The 20,837-nt window shown below is 40.5% G+C and overlaps 1 protein-coding gene across 9 annotated transcripts in view; it reads left to right on the top strand.

Annotated features, from left to right (window-relative positions):
* SEMA5B (semaphorin 5B) overlaps positions 1-20,837 on the top strand; it is a 532,760-nt gene that overhangs the window by 274,879 nt on the left and 237,044 nt on the right. Inside the window, exon 1 of one of the 9 annotated variants that reach the window (XM_081938789.1) lies at positions 15,076-15,117. The exons of the other annotated variants lie outside the window; for them this stretch is intronic. The gene's annotated coding sequence lies outside the window, so the exon portion shown is untranslated. Of the gene's footprint in view, positions 1-15,075; positions 15,118-20,837 lie in introns of those variants that run through there. 9 annotated transcript variants of the gene reach the window in all.

Genomic DNA, 20,837 nt, shown 5'->3' with positions numbered 1-20,837 from the left:
ACTATCCTAAATTGGGCATCCTTGAGGTTGTAGTTTCCCAAGGCATCCTCCGTGAAACCTAGCAGATGAAGTGCCAGTAGTCATTGCTGATGAGTATCAGACTTTGAGTCTTATGTCAATTTGACTGTCTCATCAGTACTCAGACATGCCAGGATGTAAATTGTACAATCCTTAACATTTTCATGTATAATGGTCTTCTATTAATGAGATTGGAGATTTACTTGAAGACTTTGGCTCAAAACTAAATATAGGCCTCACTGTCATGCATTAGTTTCTTATGGGAGTTTTTTGACACCGTTTTTCTGTTTCTATGATAATAGGACAGCACCCAAAACAAGAGATTATATTTTCACTTAGTTTTATTTGTTTACCACATCAGTAAGGACATAACCCTGATCAACTGAGGAGTCAAACAGGGCTATATCCTTGTCTCTTATTTGTCATGCACAAGCAACCAGATCCATAACTGAAGAGTTCAATTAGCTATTTTACTGCTCATGCCTGTTGCGCAGGAATCTTCTCAAACTGGCAGTTTTTACTAGGAAGCTAAAATGCAATAGTTTATTTAAGATATGTGTCAGAAAAGGCCACAACTGACTTTTTTTTAGTGTGGGTATGTTGAGGAAGATAAGGAGGAGGAGGAAGAGAGTTGAATTCAAGATATCCTGTTTTAGCAGTTCCCGCATATTATTCATTGTACATTTGAGGGTTCATATTTTTGTCGCTCCTGAGAGTAGTTAATAGGAATAGGGAGAAGCTGTAGCAAGTTGCTTTATATGTGAAATCAGAAAGTGTAAAACTGTGTATATGTTGAATACAGCATGCAATGTGGGATCATTTGGCTTTCCCAGTAATCACTAACAGTGTTAGCACAGAGTAGTCAAAGCCCTTGTGCTTTCCCAGCTGACCAGAAAACATTACCAATTCAAATACAAAGTAACACACAAAGGCAAACAAAGCCTTTCCCGGCATCCATATTACTGTCTGTGAGGGGGGCACACAAAGTGTTTGAGAGAAATAACCATTTGACAAAGGAAGATTTAGGTGCCAAGGCAGTGCACAAGAGCCAGAGAACAGCGATTACGGGAAATCAGATTTATTTTTTTTAGTTGCTTGGTATTTCAGGTCTCCTCTCCCATTCCGTAGAAGAGTAGCTAACCATGCAGCTATTAAGGTATCCGAAAGATGAAAGGTGATAGGATGCCAGTCTAAGGACTAACTTTCTAGGCTGCAGTGAACTTGACCTTCTACAGCTCTGATGTCGAAGGGAACATTTTACTTTCAGTGAGAAAGGAGTGTTATAGTGTAGCGGACATCAACTTTGGATGCCATCTTGTACTTTTCACTAAGAATTCTTAGTATCTTTTAATGCACAGAGACAGAGTAAACAGAATCCTTGTATGGATTTGTTTCAGGGGTGAAATTCAGCAGGTTCTGACAGGTTCTGGAGAACCAGTAGCGGAAATTTTGATTAGTTCGGAGAACCGACAAATACCACCTCTGGCTGTCCCCAGAATGGGATGGGAATGGAGATTTTGCAATATCCTTACCCCGGAGTGGGGAGGGAATGGAGATTTTACAATATCCTTCCCCTGCCATACACACCAGGCCACGCCCACAAAACTGGTAGTAATTTTTTTTTAAAAATCACCACTGATTTGTTTGTTTGGGTGTGCACTTTGAGTCAGTGTTGTTTCCTGGCACTCGCCTGGACAAACCCCTGTAGTTTTTCTTGGCAAGTTTTATTTTGGAGGAGGGGGGATGGTTTTCTCTTATTTTCCTTCTAGGGCAAGAGAGAGAAGGAGTGGTCCAAGGTCACCCAGTTGACTTTGCTTAAGGCAGAACAGAACTCACTATCTGGTTTTTAGCCTTATACTATAACACTGCAAACTGGTTCTGTATGGATTTAAAATTATTCAAAAATATATACAATTGGAGGGAAAATGGAAATTGCTCATCATGCAAAAAACTGGTGCCTCTATTATTATATCATCGTCGCTACTGTCATCCCCATCACTATTTGAATTTCTATACAGATGGATTGATACTGACCAGAATAATGTAATCAAGTGCAATGTATAACACTAAAGTTGTTTTTTCTGTCATCTAACCATCGGGGTTAAATTGCAAAAAAATAGATTGGGGGTGGGGGGGTCTGATAGAGATAAGACTGCTCATTTTGATGCTTTTCTAAAAATAAACATAATTGCACTAGTTTTTGAGCTTACTATAAAAATCAATTTTCAGATATTTTTGTGCTCCCTATTTGTTGAACCCAGGTGTGAAATATTAAAGGAGTCTCTGTGTTTTGAAAGTATTTTATCATTTATGAATCTGCCAACTTTATATCCAGTTGTAATTGCTAATTGTTGACATTTCCAGAAAGTAATTCCACATCAGTTCAATATGATGTCAGGTGGATGGTCAGAAAAAAGGGTTATGGGTAATTCATAGATTTAAATATTAAATCCTCAACTTCATTTTTCATTCCTTTTGATGGCTGCTAAAATGGAGAGTTTTGTAGCACCTTTAATATTAATCAATCTATTATGGTATCATATTACACATACTTCATCAGTTGCAGTGGTGATCATTTACAATAGATTTGACTAGTTTCTAAGGTCCTATAAACTGCCAGGTTCATGCAGAAATAAAAAAAAAACCTGAAGATTGTTAGGCTTGGGAATCACTGCTATTGCTATGAGAGGCTAACAAAGCTATTTCACTGGATCAAGTAACTAGTCCCTTGAGAGCTTCTCAGAGCTATTCACAATTCTGTAATATTCTTCATGACGTTATTGTCCTTGATTATTGCTGTCTCATAAGATAAGGGAATGTATCTCTGTAAACTATAAGTAGGCTTCGTTGCATTCTTCCAAAGTCCAGAATTTCCAATAAAACTTGTGCCTGGCATAACAATGATGTGTGAACGCTTACAACAGCCAAACTGAGCTGCAAACATGTACTGCACATTATACAGATAGTCCTCCACTTACGAACACAATGGAGCCCAAAATTTCTGTTGCTAAGTAAAATAGTTCTTAAGTCAGGTTTGCCCCATTTTACCTTTCTTGTCACAATTTTTAAATGAATGATTGCAATTGCTAAGTTAGTAACACGATAATTAAATGGACCTGGCTTCTCCATTGACTTTGCTTGTCAGAAGATTGCCAAAGGTGATTATATGACCCGGGACAGTGGTGGATTTCAAAAAAAATTAACAGGTTCTGTGGGCATGGCTTGGTGAGCGTGGCAGGGGAAGGATACTGTAAAATCTCCATTCCCTCCCATGCAGGGGAAGGTTACTGCAAAATTCCCATTTCCTCCCAATCAGCTAGGACTCGGGCGGCAAAGAATAGATGGGGGCGGAGCCAGTCAGAGGTGGTATTTACCGGTTCTCCAAACTACTCAAAATGTCTGCTTCCAGTTCTCCAGAACTGGTCAGAACCTGCTGAATACCACCTCTGCCTGGGGACACTACAAATGTCATAAATATGAGTCAATTGTCAAGCATCTGAATTTTGATTACATGGCCATGGAGATGTTGCAATGCTCATAAACGTGAAAAACAATCAAGTCATTTATTTCAGTCATTTAGTTTTAACTACATGAACTGTTGTAAGTTGAAGACTACCTGGAATGTACATGTACATTGCAAAATGGACATCAAATTAATCCCTCAAAGTTTTGTTGGAAGAGGATGGGTCCAGTAGCAGTGGTAACAAAGTTGGTGGAAAATTGTCATTGTTAAAAAGAGTATCTTTCAGATGGCTTCATTGAATTTTTTCTGGGCTTCAAAGTATAATTTGCTGCTAAGACCAATTGTAGCTTGAGTAATACTAAGCAGGAGGGCAGACTATGATTTCAGCCAAGCTTTCAAGAGTTACTCCAATTATAGCTTGTTGGTTTGCATCATGGTAAATTGGATAGAAAGTACTTTACTAACTTGGGTGGTATTAAGAGTTAGCCAGAGGTGGCATTCAGCTGGTTCTCTCCAGTTCAGGCGAACTGGTAGTGGTGGCTGCGGGAGGCTCCACCCACCCACCCCAATGTAATATGAGAGCACTGTGCATGCACAGAAAGCAGCATCCATGCTCAGACAGTGGTGCATGTGCTCACATTTGCGAACCAGTAGGGAAGGTAAGTGAATCCCACCGCTGGAGTTAGCAGATAAGAAAACATTTCTATTTCTATAAATCATGATGGGAAGAATAAAATTGTAAGATCTAATAAACAACTTAAGGTCCCAATAAGTGATATCCATAGGTTAGTAAGGGTGTCAAAAAAAAAGGCAAGATGGAAGTTGCAGCTTTAATGAAGCTCCATCCCTTTGTATGTATACAAAAGAAGTTGGGGTTTGTTCTGACCATTGTAACTGCCATGTTGACTTTGCATGTTTCCCCAAACCTTGAATGTAGTCTTTATAGCCCCTCCAGAACATGCTACTGAGTTGGGAATTTTGATATGACAGAAATTATTAAATACAAGTTCATTGTTTTTGATGAAGTTTGGTCCTCATTTTTTGGAGTGTGGCCATCTATCCACAAGAAATATATGCAAGGGTGGGTTTTTTGGGGGGTGTATTGGAATTCCCACCAGTGTGTTACATTTGTGAGATATGGCTGACGTACTACAGTTGGCCTGAGTGGAGAAAGAGAGAAAAGAAGGCAAACCACATTACAGACTGCCAACATTTGGCCATTGCCAAAGCAAGAATAGAATCAATATTTCAATATAGGAAGCAAAGAAATCTGTGTTGGTTTGTGTGAAAGGCAATCAAACTAAAGGACAACACTCTGCATCTCATCCTTACTATTATATTTAAAGGAATTGAGTCAACTTTGCAGAATGATTGTCATAAGATGTGAATAATGCATGGAAAAGGGGGGTCGGGTGAGAAATGCCTTTCTGGGCCTGGAAAAAAATATAAACAATTGTGTTACTTTACCCTGTTTGGGGTACCCAGATACATAATACTTCCTGGGAAGAGTAAATATATTAAAGCTAGACAATTCTCCCATGACTTACTTCTGTCTGCTTTGTGATTGATTCAGAAACTGGAAGATGACATATCTTCTGTTTTCCACTGGTCACACTCTGTCTGTCTGTCTGTCTGTTCATCCCTCTGTCTTTTGTTTGCTTATTTTCTCTCCCTTTTGATGCTGGTTTCCTTTTTCTTTGCTCTCCTAGGCAGGAAGCCAAACTGAGGTAGAGGGAATGAGACTTCCACGAATGACCCGAAATTTTAAAGAACAAAACAAGTGACAAGCTTTGCAGATTCTTTTATGTGAAAGACACTAAAGCCTGTCTTTTCCAGTCTACCCCTGTCTTGATATTTGAGGTGTCCTTAGCACTCATGAAAGAAGAGCATTAATCGCTTGGCTGTGGTTCAAAAGGAGGCTGTAAAATGGATTATTATCTTCATTTCATCCGTGCAAATTGGGAATTCTTCCAGTGATTTTGGTGGAATAATTCCAGGTTTAGATTGCACAAATGATTGATATAAACAATTCCTGAATTGCAACTCTCTGCCTTTGCATTGTTTTTTTTTTTTATCATCCCTTTGACCGGAAAATGTTGATTGTGCCAACATTTGTAGGAGGTCTGAGAAGTGACTTCAGTGTTCAGCAAGGATTGAATGGGAGGCCACATTGGTGTGTGCTTGGAAAAATTACCCAGCCTTTTCTCTCTTCATTCTCACCATTCACCTTGAATGGAGCCTGCAAGAATTAATGCAAGGTAGATTTCTCTGGGGGAGATGAGCTAATGAACTTTTGATTTCCTTTAAAATGCCAGTCTTTAACATCAAAGCAAAAAGATGAGTTAAAAATGAAGTAGAGCTGAGACTTCCGCATTTTTACTCTGGTAGTGAATAGAAAAACATGAGGCTCATTTGAGCATGCAGATGCTTTTAGAAAACACTAATTGTTGTTGATATAAAATTATTAGTTAAATACCCTGTATGTAGTACACCCTGATACTTTACATTGCCCTGCAAGCATTCAAAGCAATATAAGTATGTGTTCCAGGCAATCTTTCCCAATGAATTTATACCCCAAATAAGCCTGGATTGAAGGACTCCTCATACACCATATGCATTTTGTCACTAAATTTCAACTGTTGTCATCGTAAGGAGGACAATTTGATTTAGACATAGTCTCCATTTCTCTCTTCCAAAAAGTCAACAGGAGCTTGTGCTATTCTTAAGTAATGCTTTTGCTGAGGAGCAGAGAGTCTTGGCTGGGTCCACACCTTGGTGCTTACTTAAGCAAGGAAGCAAAGGATAACCTTTTAATGGATTGAGGGACTCAGTTGCTTAGTTCATTAATTGCTTCAACAACAAAAGAATAAAACAAACAGTGCAGTTAAGTTTAGTCCATGCTGGTGGTTGAACCCCGGTTTCATTGTTATGCTGAGCAGAAGAGACAAAGGCAAAGATAATGTGAATTGACCTCTTCATGCAACATAAAATCTAAATTGAGGGGTCCTTGTGGATCTCTGAGCTTCATTACCCAAACTAGGCAACATCATCAGTGCAGCACTGGTGATATTATCTAGTTTGGGTCATGAAACATCTGCAAGAAAACCACCAAGCTCAAAGAGCATCAAGGAACCCTCGTGTCAATCCTGAGCTACAATCTAAATTAGCATTGAGTTAGGTTGGGTAGGCAGCATTCTTACTGAGTTTGGGAGAGAGCCATTTGCTTTCTTGGTATTGATGTACATATAGTCTCTGTTTAGTGACTGCTTCAGTTAGCAACCATTTGCATATGTGACCGTGATGAAAAAGTATCGTTATGATCAATTCTTGCATTTAGGACCGTCACAGCTCTGAAAGCAAAGGAAAGCTGAACTAAGGTCACAAGTACTGTTGTAGTTTCACTTAGTGATCATTTTCCTTAATGACCAAGTTGCCACTCCCAATTGTGGTCACTAAATAAGGACTGCCTATCTACAGTATTGAAGAAAAATAGAATATACTGAATATGGACATTCATTTGCACTCATTGATACTAGAAAATAGAAATAGCCATGAGGTCCACAATTTGGTTGTTGTTTTTTAAAAAATTGTCCACTAAAAAGAACCTCTGAAGTGTGCATGCCTATAAATATTTTCAGTACATAATGTGGGAAGTTCAAACTTAATGTAATTTTGGGCTTTAGCATGGGATATTTATGCACTGTCTCTTGAGAACATTTTTGTCTGAGAGTGACCTTATTGGAAAGCAACAAGCAGGTCTGCAGTTAATTAGAGATAATGCTGAACTCATATTCAGAGCCCCACCAAAAGTGTTCTCTTTTTTATTTTTTTTCCCTTACTGGTATTTTTATTTAACAATTTAAATTAACAGGAAGAAGGCAGATGGTAGACCTGGTTGCTGTCCTTTGTGAATAACCACAAAGCCACATATATTAATTCTGAGGGCCAGGTCAGGATTAATAGCTTAAGAACAGACAGTCTGGGATGTGCAATTAACAGCTGAAAGAAAAATTAAACTAGTTCAGCTGGTCAGTAATGAACACACGCGCGCGCGCGCACACGCACACACATACACACTCTTTCACTTTGGTCCCTTCAAGTCAGACTTTATTCCTGGTGACTTCGTGGACCATGTCTTGTAGTTTTCCATTGAGCAATATAGAACAGGTTTGCTCTTGCCTTCTTTCTTTCTGTATGTATGCATGTTTTACTTTGTATGAAGCCTACAAATCTGGAGTTTCCTTATGCATCCCATCCATTCCAATGTTGCTTAGTTTTAAAGATCAGCCAGAGTCAACTAGGTTCCTCCACTTAGATACTACATCCATAAAAAGAGGTAGTCTTTAGGAGTCATAAAAGGGGTTTGGTTTAGGGAAGCATCTCATTTGGTGTTCTCGTGATCTTTTTCTCTGACACACATTGCTTTATGAATGTATCTTCAGACCTTACTTGTGTACATGATTACCTCTGGCTCCTTGAAGTAGCCTCCCATCCTACTTTTCTCCCCACCCACCATGCCTTCACTGCCACAGACGTGCCTAAAAGTGGGGGAGAAGGTGCCATTTTATTAAAAGGTTGTGGGAGGTACATGCGGGGAGTTTAAAATTATCTCTGATCTTCCAGTTTCCAACCCAGTAAGCCAGTATTGCTCAGAAGGAAAGAGTTTCTCACTACGTAATGGGAAATCTACTCCCTCCACCTCTCAGTCTCAGTCCTGTCTGATCCCAACAGATTCCATGAAGGCCAAGGTAGCTCAGTCCACTTTAAAAGAATACTAATTCACACACAGAAATGGACAGTTTCAATAAGAGTTGCTTGAGGAACTTGCATTTGGGTGTTGTTGATGGAAGCATGGTTTGTTGTTTATTTTATTGGTTTGGTGCAGTGATGGGTTCCGGATCCCATTGCAACTGGTATGCTGCAATGGGGCCTGGCGTCCACCATGTGCATGCACGCATGCGTACTTACCGCCCCCGATGCTCCAGCTGCTTGACGGAGCGTTGCGCAGCCTCCAACCGGCTCAAATACAGGTAAGGAGGGTGGGCAGGCGGGCGGGCCTTCCGGAACACCATAATGGAATGGTACCTGGTGCTTCCAGCAGGCACCAGTACGCTCGTATCAGGGCGTACCAGTCATATCCCACCACTGGTTTGGTGGTTGAGAAAACTACTCGAGGTTCAGCCTTTGCCCTTCCCCATCCTCCCGAAGACTTAACTACTCCATGGAGCAGGTTGGGAAGCACCCAAAGGGAATTAGAGGAAATAAAAAGACCCTGAAAATTGCTGACTGTTTGGAACCAAGGAAGGGAGGAATTCAAGCTGAAAAATACATGTTGTTTAGAAATCTACGGATCTTTTGGACAAGTAAGAAGGAAAGACAGAAAAGCAGGCATTGTGTTCAGTGAAGACCTCTCTGAACTTGGCTTGTTGTATGTAAATCTTCCTGAATCAGTTTTGACTCTATAGAGGGCTAGCGAGGGATTTTTTCTTAAGAAATGAATTCAAGGGCAAGTGGTTTGGGATTTTACTTCAGTAGAATTGTAATCGATAGTAATCACACCCTTCGCTGTTAAAATGGAGGATGGGTATTCCCCTCCCCCTCCACCCCCTGTTAACTGCATCTGTAATGACATTTTTATCTGAGCAATGGCCAATTAGTGGATAAGCCTGAAAATGACAATCCCTCTTTCTCCTCTTGGCCTCTAGACCCAACAAGGAGAAGGTTTAGTTTTCAAGACAGGCAGGTAGGCAGCGTTGCCCGGGGAATTGTGAACTCCTCTGTGATAATTTATATGCTTCCTCCAGGCAATCACTTTGCTACCTATGTATATTTGCCCAATATATTCCTAGCTTTCAAGGCAGCCATGGGCAGCCTATTTTTTAAAGGCAATAAAGGCAGTCTGTGATAACTTCTAATCTAAGAAAGGGCTGAGAAGCTACAAAGGGACTCAGATGCATAGAAAAATAAATGGGCAGTATTTTGCATGAACGCCTGGTGTAGTGCGAGGAGATGGAAGTACACAAGGTTAGAAGGTGAGATCTGCCTATCCATGAACCGCTGTTGAATTCACAAAAGTATTTTGTGCATGTGGGGAAAATGTCCAGACCTGAGAAAATTGGTGCATGGTTACGAACTTCACAAAGCACATGCAATTTCTTAGCCACTGAAGGCACTATATTACTTTTTAAAGAAATGCATGTGCATCTATCTAATTATGTGTTTTAAAGTGTGTTTGTGTGTGTGTATGTATGTATGTATGTACGTGTATACACATACACATACATACATACATACATACATACATACATACATACATACATACATATCTGAGTGTGAAAAGGCAAAAGACATTTCCTTCAGAGAAATGTGATTAATTTATCATGCTTCTGAAGATATAGACGAATGCAGATATGACCTTGGAGAAGATATTCAGAGATCAGTAGCAAAGATGAACTCAGACTGTAATGCAAGACTGTTTGAAAAAGAAACTTAAAAGTGCCCTACCTCGCCTCTTTTTGGTATAAGAGAGAAAGAAGGGGAAGCTATCAGTCTTTCAAGATTTTGTTATAGCCTATACCAACCTAGAGTGAGTTCTAATATTTTTTGGAGGAGGGGGTCTGTTTCCTGAGCTAACTTACCTTCATAAACTGATATCTTTAAAGTGACCTCTTTCACAATAGGTAAGTTCTATGTTTAGGATCTAAAGGTTAAATTTTTGCTGAACTAAATCACATGTTTGAAAGGTTTTTTTTTTAAAGGTGCATATGGCAAGGTAATTATTCTGGATGAGTAGAGTGTGTGAGGTTTCTGAAAAATTAATAAACAAGGATTGAGATCTATGCATATTGTTCAGCTGAAGTTCTTATAAGGAAATGCATATACTCTTAAAACATCTTTGTTTTAGGAGAAACAACTTCAGTATTCAGAAGAAATACAGGTAATCCTTGATTTGCAACAGTTCATTTAGTGACTGTTCAAAGTTATAATGAGGTAGAATGGCATTAATGATATAAAAGCAATATAAAATGCTTTAGTGTTGTGACCCCCGAACTGCTTGCGTGTGAAGCAAGCTTCTGGAAGTACTTAAATTCTGCTTACAGGAAGAAGAACTTGTTTAATGTAATCTATAGTTGAATATCCTATGTACTAAAATAATTCCTGTAACTGACCATAAGACTTGTGCAAAGGGATGTGGACCAAAAGTGACAGATGGTGTAAGATAAAGACCCACCCATGTAAACCACCCACTTATGCGGAATATGGTGTAGAGATAACTTCTCCTTTCTTGTATCCTGTTTTCCACCGTTTTAACCTACTGTAGTTAGATAAAAGTGTGTTAGAGGGCAACACCTTGGCAAAGCTAAGACACGTTGGACCTATATAAGTTAACCCTTGGGCGTATCCACGGGGTTCAGAATTTGTCATGCGAATGCTCTGAACCTGTGCGCACAATAAACCTGTGTTCCCCAACCTTTGTGGTCTTGTCTCCTGAATTGGTAAAGTGGGCTTTCCACTACAATAACAGCACTGAAAAATGTGATTTATAACCATTTTTCACAATTACGACCTTTAGAGCATCCCCATGATCATGTGATCAAAATTCAGATGCTTGGCAGCTGGTTCATATTTATGACCATTGCTGGGTCCCAAGGTCATGTGATCATATTTTGCAACCCTCCTCACAAGCAAAGTCAATGGGGAAGCCAGATTTACTTAACAACTGGGCTACTATCTTATCAATTGCAGTGATTCACTTAACAACCATGGCAAGAAAGGTTGTAAAATGGGGCAAAAGTCACTTAACAAATGTTTCACTTAATAACTGTTATTTTGGGCTCAATTGGGATCATAAGTCTAGGACTACCTGTACAGCATGGTATGGCACTGAGGTGAAAAGGCAGTTTCACTCAGCGATGTTTTATGGCCTGTTTATATACTTTAGGGTTTGTACCAGTATTCTATATGCAGATGATTTGCTTCTAGGATCACACCAGTGACGTGCGGCGAGGTTAATGGCTGGTGAGGCTGGTGACGTCATCAGGAAGACGGGGAATGGGACCACGTGTGCTGGAGGCACACATTTCTGCCTCCGCCCTCTGCAGCTCCCGGGCGCGCCCGGACGGTGGTAGGCAGAATTGCGCCGAGGCAGTCCGGCGGGCGAGCGACCGAGGATCAGGCTGCCTCGCTCGCTCTTTCGTCCGCCCGGATCGCCTCGGTGTCGCTGTGGCTACCTCCGTCCGTGCGCGCCCGGGAGCTGCGGAGGGCGGAGGCAGAAATGTCTGCGTTTCCGGATGACGAAGGCACAAAAGCGACTGTCGACTGTCGCTTTCATGCCTTCGTCATCCGGGAGCGCCGACAACATTTCTGCCTCCGCCCTCCGCAGCTCCCGGGCGTGCCCGGACGGATGTATAATATTATAATATATTATATATATATATAGTATATATATATATATATATATATATATATATATATATATATATATATATATATATATATATATACTATTATTTCATGAAGAGAGGTGAGGCTCTGCCTCCCTTGCCTCCCCTGACCGCACGCCCCTGGATCACACACCATTCGTATTTCAAAAGTCTTGCACATGAATCTTAATGCATGGTTTGGATTGTGGTATCTTCGTAACAAAGGCAGCAAAAGGAAGGAAAGGAAGGAAGATTTAGATTAAGAAGGGTTGATAATCACCCACTCAATATATAATTGGGAAATAGGTCTTCTGTGCATTTCCTTCCATTTAAAAATCTGAGTTTAAACAATTTGTGTATATCAGAAAAAAAAAAATTAAAGGTTTCATGTTATACATACCAGGTTTCTCTAAAACCTGGATGTTTCTCTTACTCCATGAAAGGTGTTTGGTATCAACCTTGTTTAAAGGTAAAGATGTCTTTGATTTCTGATGACTAGATGGATATATTAATGTAACTTTCTTGGCAACAGCATGGTTTGCCCTTGCTTTCTTTTGGGATGATTACTTTTACTTCCTTATTTAGACTGCAATCTTGTTACTGCTTGGATGTCTTAGCTCCCGATACTAGCCAGTCATAACTTTGCTTAGTTTCTGAGCCCAGACAAGGTTGGCCAAGTGACATTACTTATACTCAACTATTTCACTGAAAGTGGCATTTATATTTTATTAATGTTATTAGTTTTATTTTATTTTTTCAGACTAGACTGATGCTCCTTCACCAAGTGAATCTTTTTCCTATTTTTACCCACTGACATTTATATCATTGCATCCCAGGTTTCCACATGAATGGAAAATAGCTTATGGGAAATCAGTGCCTGAAAATCTCTCCTTGATCATCTACATTTAGGATTTCCTACTGTTTTTTTCAAAGTTTGTTAGATGTTTTGGGAACTTCGCGGGGTTCTTCCCCCTTCCCATCACACAGCAAGTCCATATTGCATCTTCACTGTATGGTTGTCTATTTAGGTAGCAGTTTGCAAACTTGCAAGCTTTGTAGTTTTTGTTTGGTCAGAGGTGGCAAACTCTTCACAATGCACACTTTTTAACTTAACACGAAGAGAAAGCTTTGCATCTGCATAAGTAGTCTAGTCTTGCACAGAAAGTACTTTGTCTTTACTAGTCGGTCAGTTTGGAAAGAGGGCTGTGTTGTTTTAGGGAAAAGCTTTCAGGGAAATTATGCATGGTCAATTAATGAAGGCAGTCTGAGGTATTATTTGTCTATGAATGCACATGCCATTAGAATCAATGGCTGGCTGAAAAAAAAATTAACGGTTATTAAGTGACTATTAGAAAGGACCAATGGATACAGATTCTCTCGCTTCCAAGGTTCTGGATGGAAGAAATGGAAGTGTCGGAGGGAGGTACTTATAGACCAGTGGTGGGTTAGGACTGGTATGCCCCGGAGGGGCCACCTGCCCGCCCATTCTCCTTACCTCTATTTGAGCCGACTAGGGCATTTGCACATGCACATGGAGTGTACGGCGCCTGTGCGATGCTCCGCCGAGCAGCTGGACCACCACGGGGTGGTGGGTATGCATGCGCGCGCTGCACGCGTGCACGTGATGGGTGCCCAGCCCCGTTGCAGCGTACCGGTCGCAACGGGATCCGGAACCCACCACTGTTATAGAGTATAATAATCTAGCCATACTATGTTTGTTTTAACCAGCTTCCTCTGATTCCTTTCTGTAAAAAGTAGATTTACAAGAGGATCATAAAGACCATTTTCAATTCAGGTAATATTCCTCTTTTCTAGCTCTGTCTCCTCACCTCCACTACTTTCACAATCGGCTACATCCAAAGTATAAACAGCAAAGTAGAACATTGGGGGGGGGGGGGTTGCAAGATTTATCAAAGATTATAAGAACTTTAAAGTTTTTATTGTCTTATTTAGGCAGATCCAAATTATTTTGCAATATCAGTAGGATCTACAATAAACTTAACTACACTAAATACAGTGTAGTTGGTCTGTTGATGCTGAACATGGGATTTGGAGTGGGATTTGTAGGCAAAATATTGAGTTAGGTTACCAAACTGTTGGGGACAAAGCAATCAAATTAATTTATTCAGTTTATTTACATTTATTGTTCCATTTGATTTATATTCCACTTTTCTTCCAGGAGAACATGGCTTCAGACATTACAAACCTTCCTCCTGTTTCTTTTCTTTAGAAAATTGAGCTGAGAGTATGATTGGCTCCAAAGTCAAACAGGAAATTTCCTTGGCTGTTCATGAACTTGAACTCAACTGTCCCCATCCCAGGCCAACACCTTAGCTTCCACCACTGCTCCATACTGGCTTAAATATAGGGCATTCGTTTTTCTTCCTCAAAATGTTATCCATAGCAACTCCCTTACTATATAATAGGTAACAAATAAATAAAAAAGCTTGTTTGGGGTAAAACATTTTCTCTATTGCTCAATGTATATTGTTTAAAACCTTAGTACAGATACTTTCCCCCCATTTCCTAGCTATCAAAGGAAACATGGAGAGCTCTGATCAAAAATAGCAATTCAAGGGCAAGTTGGTTGCTCAAGATTCCTGTTTGTTATGCATTGCTCCTGGAAATCCTGCGTCCTAATATCTATCCTCTTCTGAAACAACGCAAGCCTTGTTTTAAGGGCTAGCCAGGGTTATAGGTCTGTCTGTTTTGAAATGATGCAAATCGTGTGGAGGAGTCGGGGGGGGGGAGCTGGCAACCGGGAGAGCAAAACAAAGAGGAATCTTTGATCTAGGGATCTTTTGAAAGTATGCTTGACCAGTTGCTGATGGAACTGCTGACTTGAAGGATAATTAGTATTGATCTGTATTCCATTTTTTTGAGATTGGGAACAAAGGCCCTTTTAAGAAGAATCATCCTGGTTGGAGATGTTCCCCAGTGCCCACTTATTTATACGTCTGGAGTCAAATGTGGAAAATAAAAATGGCTGCTTTGATTGAGATTAGCATGCACCATTTTTTCTGATATCAGGGGCAACGTCTCCCTTTCCCTGTCTTTCTTCTGGCTCCTTTTCTGTCCCACAGAGATTACTCTAGGCGGCGGCTGTTAGTCACTGTTATTTATATATAACGATACGTAATGTGTTTTGTACTGAGAGCTTGTCTGCAATGGCGCTTAGACCAATTCAGATAGTAGAGACTGGCAGGGATTGCTGTGAGTAATGACTCGCTGGTGACAGCTTTATTCTGCCAGTGATATGTCATTGTGCTTGGCTTTCAATTAATCATGCAACAACAGAAACATTGTGTCTAGCAACTATATTATATCCATTAAAAGTGGAAGGAGTTGTGGCTTTGTGAACAGAAGTATCTTGGTTCTCTCACATTCTCTAATTGCGAAGTTTCAGGATAGGATCCATTTCCTCTCCCTTTGCTCTTTTTTTTTTTCAAAAAAGTTTTATTGGTTTTTTTAAAAACATTTATGTGGAAAAGGGGTAGGTGGAATTACAAATTTTGGCAGTTGCAAATGTGGCAGACGCCCCCTCCCTCCAAACTCCTAGGTTACATCAAAATATCAAATCTTAATATATAATCATAAAAAGTCAGCATCTTAATTCTAGAAAAAATAATTTTCAATCAATTTATATAATTATAATATATAGTCTAGTTATAAATTCATATTTACTTTCGGTCTGTTTATAACATTGTGATTTCCTTATTTATTTTTGTGATCTGAGTTTTCTTGGTGTTGCCCCTTCACCCCCCGCTGGCAGAGCTCCGGCCCCTCCCGTGTCCTGTATGACCGTTGTGGTATCTTCTGTTTTTTCTAGGTTGGCTTTGTTTTTTTCCATAAAGGCCTGTGCCTCTATGGGTGTATTAATTCTGATTCTTGTCTCCTCCCAGAATATTAGCATACCTTCAGGCATCAACCATCTAAACCACACCCCCTTCTGGTATAATTTATTCGCCAATTGCGAATAATTTTTCCTTTTTTCCCTAATTTTTTTGGGAATCTGCTTTAGAATGGTTATCTCCCTATCACAGTATGTCAATGTTTGCCCCCTTTGCACACCCAGTATTTCATCTCTTGTGGTTTTCCTAAGAAATTTAATGTGAACCTCTCTGGGTACATTATGTGTTCTGGCATATGCTGAATTCACTCTATAAGCTAGGTCTATCTCCCAATCCATCTGCTGTTTATCTTTGTGTATGTATTCAGCTAAAATATTAGTCATAATGTCCCTTATGTTTTCCCCATCTGCTTCTATTACATTTTGAAATCTAAGATAAAAGGACATTCTCTCAAACTCTATTTTCATTTGTTGGATGTCAAGTTCTTTGTTCCCCTTCTGTAAAGCCTCTACCCCCCCCCCTCGCCTCCGCCACCCCACCCTCCACAAGGTCCAGTCTCTGTGAGTTCTTAAAGATTTGGGCTTGGTTCTGTTTAATTTCATCTTTCATTTCCCTTAACTGTTTCTTAATTTCCTCCTGGCCCTGTAGAATTTGTTGAAGCATTTGTTGAAAGTCTATCTCTGTAGTCTTGGGTTGCATCAGTTCTGTTATCTTTGACTGTGTAGCTGGGCTAGACGTTGCAGACGTTGGGGCAGAAGTAGCAAATCCAGGCTTTCCAGGAGGTGGTCTTTTTGGAGGCATGGTTTTTAAAGCAAGGAAGTCTGTCAAAATAGAGACTGGGCAGCTGGAGAAGTAGAGCAGGCAGGCGAATCCAGAAGGCAGAGGATCCAAACAGATGGGGATTTCTTTAGTCAGTCTAGCAGTAGATGAAAGTTTTTTCCCCAAGGAGTTCAAAGAAGAACAATCCACAAAAGATTCCTCTGGGTGGCTCGGAGACAAAGACCGGAAGCCTGAATTTTAGAGGTGGAGTCAGGTTTCACAGTTCATGAAGACAACGGAAGTGTGCCATCTTGCCCTGCCAGCTTTGGGCTCAGAGGCATAATAAAGTTTTAAAAATTCAAAAAGTTCTCAGTTCACCCATAAATTCTGGAGCTAAGTCCAATGAAAGTCACTTTTATAAGGGTGAGGCATCATTAGTTGGCTCTCCCCCCTCCTCCTTCCCCTGAGGGCGAAAGCAAAATCTTCTCAAGCCGCTTGTCCAAGGGAGGGGGGGAAATCCCCCTCCCTCTAGCCGCACCTCTGGCAAAAGTCCGAAAGTTTAACTTTTTTTCTTAAAAAGATGCTGAAGGGTCCATAAATTTAAGATAGAGGGAATGGAGAAGGGCAGCCTCTCACCACATTGCCGCTGCTTCGTTCAATAGCGCGTTCTCCGATCGGCATGGGGCGAGGCGCGCGCACACGGGCGCCCTCCGATACTGCTCCCCGGTGCCTAGAACGAAGCGGAGGAGCCCCCGCCAGCCGCCGCCGACGCCAGGACCCTCCGCGAGCCGTTCCCTCGGCAGGACACCTCTCCGGGGCGTCCTGTGCCCCCCCAGAAGCGGGGGAAGCCCACCGGGAGAGCGGGAGCAGGCAAAGGCTTGCCTGTCGCCGTAGCCGCCGGAACCGGAAGTCTCTCCTCTCCCTTTGCTCATCGACTGCCACTGTGATCTGTTAGTGGAGCAGTGTTTATATGACAGCCTGGCATGTTTTAAATGATGCTAGACATGGAGTTACTTTACACTTACCTTGCTTTAATCATTTTCTTTTCCACTGAGTTGTTGTGGTTGTTAGGGTACTGATTCTCCTGATAGTTCCTGACTGTTACTGTATGAGCTTTGTATTGGAGAAAAGACCGTGTATTGGATGGTGGCTAGTCGTAACTAAGTTACCTGTCTATATGGTAAATTGTGTGTTGAGCAACTGTAACTTCAACGAGTTGTAAATAGACTGTATATACTTCAAGACTGCTTATAATCTGTTTGGAGACTATTTATCCTATTTTTGTTACGCAAGTAAAGCTATTCTTTGTTTTACCTTCAGTGGCTGTGAGTGACTATACAGCGGCTTATTCGTTACTAACTTCCGCTGCTGAACTCTAGTCTCCTAACGGGGATAGACTTAACAGTGGTATAAAGCAAGCGGAAGCAAAAACTAGGGTGAACTAGTGGTGGATTGGTTTTCCATGATTATGAGCAACCTTGGCATTGTGGAACAAGAACTGGGTTGGTGTGAAACCCACTAACTATCAGATGTAGAAAACCATTGAACCTGCTTATGAGATAAACTCCTAGTAAAAATGCAGTAAAAAGTGTGGTGAGGTATGCTTGATCTGCTGAGATGATGAATAATTTGCTCAATGACATATCATACCTTAAAAAAAATGAAGTTGGCTTTCACCAGATATTTGTCATTTTCTGAAATAGGTTACTGACTTCAATCTGACTAAAAACTTGTTTGCTCAGCCAAACATTTGTACTCATTTTGCCACAAATTTAGACTAAGACAACACATCATTTCTTCATGGCAGCAGTGTTGGTTTACTGTCTGGTGTTCTGTTAAAAACAGCAATGTTTTCTGTAACTCGGTTTTTTCAAGCTGCTTTTGCTCACTTTTTAAATGTTATCTATTTCGGAACATGCCCAACAATACATATAAAGCAGTGTAAGTTAATATAGCAATATAATAGTAACAAGGTTCCTATCAGTAATAAAAGACAGGCAAGGAGGTGTTTCTTGGACAAATATTTATTGTAATAGTAAAGAAAAATAAAGAAGGAAAAACATGTGTTAGCTATCTTGGACATCGTCTGTCACAGTGATGGCGAACATTTCAGGCCTGGCATGTTAAAAATCTGGAAAAGCCAAACTCTGTTTCTTTCTAGCTCTGTCTGGCTGGCTGGCTCTCCCTCCCTCCCCCTCTCTCTAACATACACACTTAAAACACCAAACAAAAGAAAAACAATTCTCTGTTCCTCCCCAAAACTAGGCTACCCTGAACAATGGCGCTTAGTGACAGCATCAAAGCTAGGTCTGAAGTACAGCTTCAGGTCTATCACCATCTCTTCTATCTAAAAAGACTGTCTCACATTATTCTCCAAGGTTTAGCCCAGCACTTTCTAGAATCTGTCCTACCCTGCTTCTCTTCAGGTGGTGTTCTCTTACTCTTGATGGGCCTATGTTGCCTAGCCAAGGCTAATCCATGTTGCATGAGGCCTTCATTTGTGAAGTAGCTTTGGAGAATGCTCTTCCATGGCCCCTGCAGCCTCTGAAAATTGCACAAAAGCACACAGACTGTTCCCAGGCAACTGCTGCAGGGTTTAGAAACTGTATAAGCAGTCCTCTCATGCAACCTCTGGAGGGTCTATTCTCATGCCACCTCCACAGCCTCCAAAAGTTGCACAAGAATGGAGCATGTTTTAAAGAATAGTTGTTGTCATATGTTGGTGAATGCTGAATGTCACCCCAAACACTGTGGCATGTCGTCTTTGACAAGTGTGTTACAGGTTCCCCATTACTGGTCTATTACCCCAAAATAAGACCTCCCCGAATAAAAAGCCCAATTGGGCTTTCGAGCACATGCGCTAAAATAAGCCCTCCCCTGAAAATAAGCCCACCCCCAAAATATTGCAACACAGCAGCAGCCATGAAGTGTCCATGCTCACTACCTCCTGCACCTCAAAAATAATAAGACTTCCCCAAAAATAAAGCCAAGCGCTTATTTCGGGGGTCAAAAAAAATAAGATCCTGTCTTATTTTTGAGGAAACACAGTAGTTAATTTGAGTTGCACAAACGGTGGGCTGGTGCACACTCACATAGCTCAACGTGCATAAGCAGTGGGCCCTGTCCCTCCCCCCTCCCGCTAGGCTAACAAGCTGTAAAAGTTGAGGGCTGCTGTTTCAGACTAAGAATTGAATAGACTATTTTTGGAAAAAGAAAGTGAAAGAAAGTAATGAAAAAGAATCTCATTGCATTGTTTGGGATCTTGTGATGTCTCTATTTTTAAGAAAAGAAAACTGAAATCACAGTCAACTTATAGTCAACTCATTGGGATAAACAGTTACAAGACAGGAACCTCGTTCTCCGTATACTTACTATATAAAATTTCTCCTGCAAAAGAGATTTTTGGATCTCTCTGCTATCTTCTGCTCTTACAGAGTGTGTGTAAACTCTGAAATGTTATCATTTGTAATGGGAATGTTTGTGGGTTAATATTTAGTTTACTGTTCATTAAATTCTGATGCTTAAATGGAGCATTGCATTGCAGTTAAAAATCCTATGTGGCTAGAGTGACCATAGTCAATTTGTGCTCCATGGGGAGCTAATGTCTTCTTGCAGCAATTGTGAGAATTAGTTCTTCCACTATCAGCAAGAAAATAAGAGACTGGTAGATCTGACCTCTGCCAAAACAAAAGGCAAATGGAAAAGAAAACTATGTATGTATGTTTCTTTAAAAAAAAGGGGTGGTGGTGGTGGTGGCAAGCAATCTTAACCAGGGCAAGAAGAGGAGTAGGCCCAGATAGTTCAAGTGTTGTGAAGCACAAGCATTCCTGGAATTATTTCATTACGGAATTCTCAACTTTCATTATTAAAAAGTATAGATCAAGAGTTCTAGAATTGGAACTCTAAACTTTCATAAATAAAAAGTACAGAACAAGAGTTCTAGAATTCTTGTGAGCTTGCCTAAGTTGTTCCAATCACCTCCCAGTTGAAATCTAACAACCGTATTACTCTTGTTTTGGTGGCTTTCTGAGAAAGCCTTTTATAAAAGTTGTGATTTTTTTTTTAAAGTTTAGTTTACCCTTTCTTGGTACTTTATGTAATGGAAGCATTTGTTATTTTGACTGTTCACTGCTTTTGGCAGTTCCATGTTGGTCAGAGGTTTGGGATGAAGTATTAGTGGCTCCCTAAATTTGTGATTTGTTTCTACTGGGACCTGAAGGCGGTTAGGCCTCCTGTTTTGGTAAATTAGCAGAAGGCTGCTTTCAATCACGGAACATTTGTTTCCTATGATTTTAAAATTATATTCACACACATACACACAGT

Source organism: Natrix helvetica (genome assembly GCF_964273705.1).
Source record: "Natrix helvetica genome assembly, chromosome: 1".
In the NCBI taxonomy this organism is placed as follows: domain Eukaryota; kingdom Metazoa; phylum Chordata; class Lepidosauria; order Squamata; family Natricidae; genus Natrix; species Natrix helvetica.
Note: the sequence above shows the minus strand (reverse complement) of the source record. Positions and strands in the feature narration are given on the sequence as shown.